The sequence below is a fragment of the Delphinus delphis genome, chromosome 11 (assembly GCF_949987515.2).
Source record: "Delphinus delphis chromosome 11, mDelDel1.2, whole genome shotgun sequence".
In the NCBI taxonomy this organism is placed as follows: Eukaryota; Metazoa; Chordata; class Mammalia; order Artiodactyla; family Delphinidae; genus Delphinus; species Delphinus delphis.
The window spans coordinates 61866996-61877212 of NC_082693.1; the positions used below are offsets into that span (position 1 = coordinate 61866996).

Consider the following 10217-nt stretch of genomic DNA (forward strand, 5'->3'; position numbering starts at 1 on the left):
GAATTTGAATGATATAAAGATAAGAGGGAAAACATGTTAAACCCTCCTGTAAACAGCAGATGACCCCTGGCAGGAGTCCCTTCTTTTTCTTAGCTTGATTGAAGACATTCTTACTATTTAGGGTGATTATTTTTCTTCTTTAAATTTTCCAATATTCCTTTAAATTTTCTGCCCTGTTAGATATTTTATTATTATCATCAGAAATATATATATATTTTAATCTTGGAAAGACAAATTACTTCCTTATATGCAGTTTTACTTTAAAGTAATGGTGCATGAAATACCTGTCATTTGAATCTGCTGTTATAACTCCAGACACAGCCTTTCATAAAATGAAGCGCCATGTGCAATAAATGAGCGCATATACCACTACATAAGCTTAAAAATAAAACAAAATCTTTAAAAAGAGTTACCAAAGTCACAACAACATTTTTTAACACCCTCATTCGTACGTTTAATTGGTATGCCTGTATCCTTCCGACGTCTACACTTCCCATCTGCTACTCAAGGACAGATTCACGGGGAGAGGACTACAACAAGGCATGAATACTGGAGCCTTTGGGTCCTGGGGGGCCACCAATGTCATTACTGTTCTAAAGAAATTAAATTCAAGATGTACTGTGTATTCTCATGGCTCTCAGAGACATTGTCGGTCACCATAAGAATTTTGATGTTTGCCCACGATGGGTGAACCCATTGCATGGATTTAGGTAAATGAGTGAAATTGTCAGGCGGGTCTCTTGGGCAGCACTGTGGAGGACGGATTTCGGAAGAACAAGATTAGTGTTAATGAGGCCAGTTCAAAAGTAGTGCAGTAATATTGAGGTAAGAAGCGATTTGAGCCTAAAATTATGCTACTTTTATTTTTTTCCCTAAAATTTCGTTTGGCCTCCATTGAACTCTGGGAGTGGGTGAAGAAATAAAGATATGGGGAAAAAGAGAAATTCAGTATGATTCTGTGCATGGTTACACCATTCATTCAGATGAGGAAGGCAGAGGAAAAAAGATGTGTTGAGGTTGATGTTTCTTTGGAGGTACAGGGAGAAATATGTACTGGTCACATGGTATCCGGAATGGAGATGAAGATTTAGGAGTCATTAGGGTGCACCTGGTTTTTGAAGCCTTAGGAGAGATTGAGCTCATCCAAGGAATGCGCAGAACAGTGTTTCTTAAAGAGGAGGGAAGAATAGCAGAATCCACTAAGGGTCGTTTGCAAACTCTACGTTCTGCTTCCCAACATCACAGGGGTGGAGAAGGAAGCATGTATACTTTGAAAAAACTCCCAGGTACTTCTTTGATATGCCGTCCTCTCCCAGGGGATGTGGACACTGATACTGTTTTAAAAGTTCTCCAGGAGATTCTGATGTACACCCAGGACTAAGAACCACTAAAGGCAAGTGAAAGGGGAAGAAGGGTGAGCATTCCATCTAGGAGAAACAGAACTCAAATGAACAAGGCCAGACCTGATAATGTTCTCTAAAGGTGACAAGAACAACTACAGAATATTAGCAACTGTCACAAATTAAAGGATAACTTTATATATGTAATTTCTGTGAAGGACTCATAGCCATTTATCGGGCTCTTCAACTACTAGTATGCCGTCTGCCTTGTAAGAATTCAACAGCCACTGCTTTTCTAGAGATAACCAGTATTTCCAAGTGTTTCGCATTCATTTGGTGACTGAATCTGACCACATTCTAGAAACTTTCAAACATGCTTTCATGTGTTTTTCTAGTTACCTTTCGATTGACAGCGAATTTCACTAGCTTTTCCCTTGCTCCCTCTTCTCTCTTTACTCCCCTTGATGTCCCACCCCATCCATCTTAATTTTGGCATCCTTTAAGAATATACGTCCTGTCTCCAACTTATTCTTCCTCATTGGGTTCCTGGATGTTTAACTTTAGCTTCTTTCTGTTTGTTCCATAGTGAATCTCTCAAGATATACAGTCTAGTCCATATCCAGTTGGATTCTGATGACAAATCAAATATAAATGTGAATTATGGAATTTTTTCTTGGTATTTTAAAATCTCTCCTAATGTCCATCTTGTCATCTCTTTTTATCTCTTTATCTTTTTAATTGATCAGTTGGTAGAGTGAAAATGCCAAGTCTCACTGCTTCCTCCTTAATTTTTCTGCACTTCAGTTCCTATTCTGTAAAATGGAGACAATTGCAGTAGCTTCCTCATGGGGCAATTACGAGGCGTATAGAAGGCTTTAGTTTTTATCATTACTTCCTAATGACACCTCCTTTTCTCCCCAAAGTTTATAAATGAGTTTACCAAGATATAATTAATGGAAGCCAGACCCAAAAGTGCACAAGTGCACACACATCCACAGAAGCACACAGGCACACGTACATATGTCTTGATTTGGATGGTGGTTACACAGGCATATACATTTGCCAAAGTTTTTCAAGCTGTATACTTAAGATGTATACATTTTCTAGATGTAAATCATACCTCAATAAAATTACTGGGCGGAAAAGGTGTAATGAGAAGCAGAGCAGTAGAGCAGTTAAGATTGTGGGTTCTGGAACTGGATTTTGGTTTAAACCCTGGCTCCAGTACTAACTGTTGGTGTGATCTGAGGCAAGAGATTGGCCTCTATTTCAGTTTCCTCATTAGTTAGATCTGGATAAAAGGACCTATCTCATAGAGTTGTTATGAGGACTAAAGGAAGTAATCTAAAATAGTACTTGGCACATCTTAAATAGCATATAAATGTTAGCTACTGTTTTCTCATATGTTTTCTTAAAATAATGGCGTTACATATTTCTAGGGTATGTGTCTTCTTTGTATATCCCATATCTTTACTTAGGTAGTGTCTTTTTCATGCAGAGAAAAAGGTTTTATACTTTTTTATTACCTCTGTGTATGTCCAGCATTTAGCCTGATGCTACATTTAATAGGAGCAAAATCAACATTCATTGAACATTCACCAAGAAGGTCATACCAGATCAAAAGGCAGTTTTTATTGTAAAAACTGATTAAATTGGGTATTCCTAACTAGTAGTGAAAATTGTGTCTGACTGATTTAAACCAAATCTACCCAAAGAATAATTATTCCTTTAGCAGCAAATTTTAAAATGGTATGAAAATAAGTTTGTGAGAAGTAAACGGATTTTCTTTTAACCTCAACTATTCTACTCAACCTTTCAGATCCCAGAAAATTACAGTAATAATAAATTGGAATAATGTCAGATGATGGAAAATTCAAATCCACATGGATAATTGTCTCTTCTAAGTAGAGAGTGGCTATGGTTCTGGAGCTTTAAACATTTAAATCTAAAAGACAAATGTCCTAGTGTTTTAAAATGATTCACACAGTGACCTTTTTCATTATGCATTTGAATTGTTTAAATCAAATTTTAATATGAAGTACAAAATCTGTTTGATTTAACAGTCATTTGTATGAATTAAAAGAATGTCATCAGTGCCTTAAAAGGAAATTACAAAGTTTATTTTTTTAATTAAATTGACGGTAACCATATTATTAACTAACAACATTTTCTATTTGTTCAGTTATACAGTAAAGAGAAAAAAAGATCCCACTTGATTCCCAGTTCTTGGATTAGAACTGATAATTACTATTTATTGCATACCAATTATTTTTCAATTCCTATACTTGGTGGATTTTACAGGTTTTATTAAAACTGTTGCAATGTAATTATTATCCCCCTGTAGACATGAGAAAACTAACGATATAGCACTCAATTTAAAGCTTAAACATGCTTCACTGAATGTGTGGATATTTTCCTCTTAATTGTGAAGTTTCTAATATGTGGAAAACTGGTACGTAGAACCGGAATGCTTTAAAAAGTGTGAAAATAACCGTCTAGAAAGTGATAAGGTGATATGTAACCAAAAAATGGGCCATTACAGAAGTCAAAAACATATATTATTGGTTGGATGAAATCTGATTTTGCAAAAATAAAAAAGGGGGGGGCTTCCCTGGTGGTGCAGTGGTTGAGAGTCCGCCTGCCGATGCAGAGGACGCGGGTTCGTGTCCCGGTCCGGGAGGTTCCCACGTGCCGCGGAGCGGCTGGGCCCGTGAGCCATGGCCGCTGAGCCTGCGCGTCCGGAGCCTGTGCTCCTCAATGGGAGAGGCCACAAGGGTGAGAGGCCCGCGTACCGCAAAAAAAAAAAAAAAAAAAAAGGCGGGGGGGAATGTTTATGACATATATGGGGTGAAGGGGAGAGTTATTCTTTTACAAATTAATTTTGAAATAGTATGTTAAATAGTTCAGTTTGAAAAAATAACAATGAAATTATGACTCATCATACATTAATAAAGGTATATTTCCAGTTAAAGGGAGTGTTTTACCCATGGTACTGTGCTGATGAATCCCATTCTGTGGTCAAGACCACATCTGAAGTACCGAATCCATTTCTTGGGGTCATTTTCTAAGAGGATAACTGGAAGGGTAAGAGGTTTTTCATGGTTTCCAGTGAGGATAAGCTGCTCTGATTACCCTGGAAAGGAGAAGCTTGCCAGTAGACTACATGACGGCAGAAGAGGAACAAATGGGTGAATAATACTGGGAGGTGGAAGAGAAGCATCATTTTCTGTTAGCGCTATGCAACCATGGTGTAAGGTGGTTTGCAAGGAAGTTAACTTGCAAATACTGTGACTACTTCAGCAGAAGCCAGGTGACCCCGTGTCAGGGAATGTGATGACCGAGGATTCCTCCTTGGGAGAAAGGGAGTGGAGGACTCCTAAGCAACTTTCTGACCCTTAGCCTTTCAGACCAACAGAAGTGCACAGAAGTTTGCCAGGTATATTGTATGTTATCAGTTTAGGAGAATCCGATATTTAAAAAAAAAAAAAAAATCATTAATGGAGAAAGTAGTTTTTGAAATGTTATTTTTTTCCTGGGTATAAAGAATTGGAACTAATATTTCTTGATTTTAGAAATACCAACAACAAAATTTAATTGGCAAAGATAGTAAGAGAAAGAAAAAAATGAGAATAAAAAGGAGAGACAGAGAAAAACAAAATCCTTATAAAGTGTGATACATTTAGCACTTTTTCTTTACCTGCCCCCATCAATTTAGTCATTATTTTCCATTGTTTTACATATACATACAATAATCTGAGGTTTAGGAATTATGTTGTTGTTACAAGCTATTAATTTTTACATCATATATTTGTATTCTATAAACACATATTTAAAATTTTTGTGTTGTCAGTTTTTGGTTTTTTTTTTTTACTATATTTACTACAATTAAGCAACTTTTATTTAACTGGTTTTTATTCTCCCTGCCAGTATTATATACCATCACTTCCTTATTTAAGATCTCTTAAATTTGACTTACTACTCAGTCACCTAGAGTATGTATTCAAATAGCTTGTGTAATAAATAGGAAGTTTGAATTACTGAAGAAGTCTTTCTCTTGCCTTTATATATGACTAAAAATGTGGCTAAATATAAAATTATTGGTTGGTCATTAAAACTGTAGGCAGTGCTCAGTATTTTTTTAGGAATTCAGTTTTGCAGATGGGTATGATAACAAATTGATGTCTTTCTTTTTTCATTAATAACATTATTTTCCCGACTTCATGATTTTTTGACATTAGTTTATCATTGTACCAAAAAAGAAAAAATTAACAAGTATATGGCTCTTCTTAGGCAGAAGGGTTAAAAAGCCTCTTATTTAGTTAATTTGAATTTGTTCAGAACACAGTGAACTTCTTTTGATCTTCATATAGTTTCACCAAGTTTTCTTTCATAATTACCACTTCTTCAGTAAATATTGAGACTTTTATTGCTTATTTTTCTGGTTTCCACATTCAGTATACCTAAAATCTTTTATTAATGATCTGTTCTGCTACCTCTATAAAAATTTTCTTCTGAGGTAAGTTTAGCTCTTTGCTCTTTTTCACTCTGCTTATGAGTTTTTCAAGTTTGACCTCTATGTTATAGTTTTAACCATCATATCAGTTGTGTCCTTAATCCCGCTGGTACAATGTTAATATATATGTAGCCTGTCCTGATTGAACTAATTTGTCTCAGCATATTGCTTTTGCTGGTGGCAGTGTAAATGGTACACCATCATTATAAAATTAAGCGTATACCTCTCAAACGACACAGCACTTCACTCCTAGGTATTTATCCTAGGAATCAGAAACACAAGACTTTGAGTTTTGAGTTGAGACAGAAAGCTATAGGAGTAAGTGAGAAGCCTCGTGTATTGTGAAAGGACTTCTCTGTTTAACAAGTGGAAGCATATATAAGACACATTATTTTTCCTCAGCCTAATTTCAGGGAGCTTGTAGAATATAGCACTTCTTAAAATTTTATATAGGCTCTTTGCCATACTTAGTTTTTGATTCTGGTGGGGGTTTTTTTTCAGTGTTTTTCATAGTATATTAATTTAAAAAAAAAGAAGTCAGGGGAAGGTGTGTCAGGAAACTAATATAATAATATTTATTTTATGTAAAATTAAAAAATCATAATGGGCTTTTTTGGAAGATATGAACTTAAGAATGTAGTGGTTCTAAAATAGGTCATGAGAATATCCTTGGATACTAAGTAGCTCCATCTTTCTGTGTAAGAGTTGCATTTCAGGGGGTGAACAATAGCTGTATTTCTGTGTCTTATTTTGTACAGTGAGGTGTTAAATAAGTGGGATGAGGAACTCCCTATTTTATTTAAAAAAATTTATAATCTGGGACTAAGGTGTTGCTTTTGGTTAAAAGCTAGTGTTACAGTAATTTTTGCTGATTTTAATATTAATGATTAGACTTTGTCAAATGAGTTAGTAACTAAAACCAACACATTGTTCGTGATATTACATCATTCATTCTGCATGAAACTGAGGCTGTCTCTTGTCCTCTTATTATCCCAGTAAGAATTTACACCACTTAACCAGGTATTAATCATTGGCTCTTGTGAAAGCTGGGAATGTTTGAGTCAGTTGGATGATTGCGAGAAACAAAAACAGTGATAAAGGAGCAAAAAGCCTTTGATGGAACAAATTGCCTATGAGAAGAATGGGGATAAGCTCAGGAGCCTTGGAGGGTAGAGCTCAGTGAAAGGATACATGCAGAAGAAGCCAGCCACATCTTCAGGTGGAGAGGAAGGAGACTGCAAGGTGTTGTTTCTAGGGGCTATCATCTTCTCTGTAAATTTAGAAGCAAGGCCATCTTCTCAGTAAATATTCCTGGAATGACTTGAGGGTACTGAGAGAAGGAAGAAAGACTGAGAAGTTTTGATGGTAAAGTTTGGGGTCAACTGTGGAGGAGAATGCAATAAGGAGTCATTCGGGAGAGAATTAAAGGCTTGCTGAGCAATGGAGAGGTCTTGGTGTGGTTACCTGTGTATTCTGAGTCAATTACAATGGCTTTGCAACCTTTCTGGTAGTCCTTGACAGAGGGGGACAAAGGAAAATAAAATAACTGGGACAACAGTGAACTCTCAATTGGATAGGAGACCAAGGAATTATATGGGAAAATGGAACAGGGGTCAGGAAGGCCTGATACTGAAAACAGACTAGAAATCCATGTAGCTCCACAAGATTAGCTAAATACTTAAGGTCAAAATATAAGAACATAATCTAGGAGGCATTAGTAAAGAGTGGTAACCTGTTGCCCAGTTGGCAAGCTGATAATGACAGCAGTAGAAGAGCAGTCAAGAGAAAATCTATCAGGCTAGCCTGTCCCATTACTCCTGTTAGTTGAGGGCTACTCTGTGTTGTGTGTTTTGCTTAAATCCAGGTTGGCAAACATTTTCTTACAGGGCTAGATAGTATATATGCCTTAGACAATATGAAAATGCATTTACCTGAAAACCACAGGTGGTTGCCCAGGGACACTTGTGTGAAATCCCCATTAGAAGTCAAGGTAGAAAAAGTATCAGTATAAACAGTGTTGCAGTCCTTGTAAACATGAACTTCCTAGCCTCCTGGATGTTGAAGAGCTTGTTTTCAATCTACCTACAAGTATCTATGTCTGTATATATGTATGTGTGTGTGTATATAGGTATATGATACTATATACCTAATACTGTTTTAGTCCCTATGAGAAACATATAGAAATTTCAGAAATAATCTGTCTTCCAAGAAATGCCAATCTATTTAGAGAAGGAAATGGGAAAAGGAAGACTGGAGGAATGAAAATACTTATAAAATATCATATAGTTGGACAGTGAGTTACTGCTACAAAGGTGACTTAATGACTTTGAGTACAGAATTGCCTGTATACCAAGCAGGAAGATTTCTCTGCCTTTGGACTTGAGGTTTGAGACACTAGCCAACTGGGAACTCTTTTCTCACATATAGCATTTCAGCTACTCTTGTGCTTTGGAAAGATGAAATGACTCATTTTTCCAAGATGATTATTTCTATTGCTTAGTTCTGCTAAATGTCATAGTCTGAATAGTTATTAAAAGTTGGAAAAATAATTAAATGGACACTTTTCAGACTCAATCACATTTTGACTGGTATGATAATGGTCTCCCAAAATATTTGATGCCTTGAAAGTAGTGTCCTGCTGTATTTGATATAGACTCCTTTTTCTTCTTTTTAAATATTTTCTTGAATTATAAAATAAATTTATGTGGCAATAGATTAAGTCTGTTAATTCTATTTTGGGCAGTTATACCTAAGAAAAATAAAGACCAGTGGATAAATCCTATTTAGTGTTTGACACATTAAAGTGGTCATTTAAAATTGTTAAACCATATTTGGAAAGTAATCAGAAAGCAGCATGTAAAAAAAAACAGGATTATAAATTTGTTTCACTTTGATATCATAGAACAGTATGTTGGAAGGGCCTAGTGCTATCGCTTCCTACTGGTAGTTTTACAGTAAAATACAGTCTGGGATTCTAGATGGAAAATTACATCATCAGTTGTTCAGTGGCATGGTGGTATCTTTGTAAATCTGCCCGAGCAATTTGGTTACTGCAGTCAATTTGTGTTTTACTTTGCTCATTGTCAAATTCAAGATTTCTGTTGTTCTAGTTGAGCAAAAATTTTTGTATATCACGATTTCAAGATGGTGGGTAAGATTCAACTTGGCCTTTTAAGTTAAGATACATGTGATGTTAAGCCATCCCACAGTGTTGACAATAAACTTTCAATGACATAAAGTGAGGTGGGAAATATTCTCCCACCCTAATCTTACCCAGGGCTATTGAAAAGAGATGTTCTTCTTTAATGATGACAGGCATGATGAAGGAAAACTTGGTATGAACTACAGTTCTAAAGAGAGTGATTCTAACCAGACTGTACTGATGGGCATCAGATGAACAGAGAAGGAAATATAATTGTAAACGGAAAAGGCGGGACTTTTTGTTTCTAACGATTCTGTTACATTGAGGGATATTTGAGGATCTGACCACGAAGGATTCAGTAAAACCTGAGAGTGGGTTTAACATTTTAAAACATTTTTAAATATTAAAACTTAGATGAAGTCATAAAAGGTATGTAATTAACTTTTGCAGATGATAGCAATATGGGAGGGAGCATTAATATGATGGATGAGAACATCAGTGTACAAGGTTGATGGATTGCATCAAATTATGGGATTAAATTTGAATGTAAATATTTATTGTAAAAACCAGTTTGGACAGTTTTAAGGTAGTGGAAACACAGCTTGATAGCAAATGATGCTTTTTAAAAAAGTGAATCTGGGTATTTTTATATGACTATAAGATTAATATGAGCCAGTAGTATGAAGCAGCTGCTAAAAAATAAAAACCTTAGGCACGATAGAAGCATAGTGAAGATCAAGAGAAGTCCTAGACAGTGCTTGCTTCGGCAGCATGTATACTAAAAATTGGAATGATACAGAGAAGATTGGCATGGCCCCGAGCAAGGATGACATGCACATTCGTGTAGTGTTCCATATTTTTACCTCACACCAGTCAGAATGGCTATCATTAAAATGTCTACAAATAATAAATTCTGGAGAGGGTGTGGAGAAAAAGGAACCCTCCTACACTGTTGGTGGGGATATATTTTGGTGCAGCCACTATGAGAAACAGTATGGAGGTTCCTCAAAAAAACTAAACACAGAGTTGCCATATGATCTAGCAATCCCACTCCTGGACATATATCTGGAGAAAACTCTAATTCAAAAAGACACATGCACCCCAATGTTCATAGCAGCGCTATTTACAATAGCCAAGACGTGGAAGCAACCTAAGTATCCATTGACAGATGAATGGATAAAGAGGATGTGGTATACATGTACAATGGGATACTACTAAAAGA

At 36.0% G+C, this 10217-nt stretch overlaps 1 non-coding gene across 1 annotated transcript; it reads left to right on the top strand.

Moving 5' to 3' along the window:
* The first annotated feature begins 9749 nt into the window (after nt 1-9749).
* Nucleotides 9750-9856, top strand: LOC132434701 (U6 spliceosomal RNA). Its single transcript, XR_009521414.1, has one exon. It is a non-coding gene; the product is annotated as a U6 spliceosomal RNA (small nuclear RNA).
* Nucleotides 9857-10217: the final 361 nt, after the last annotated feature.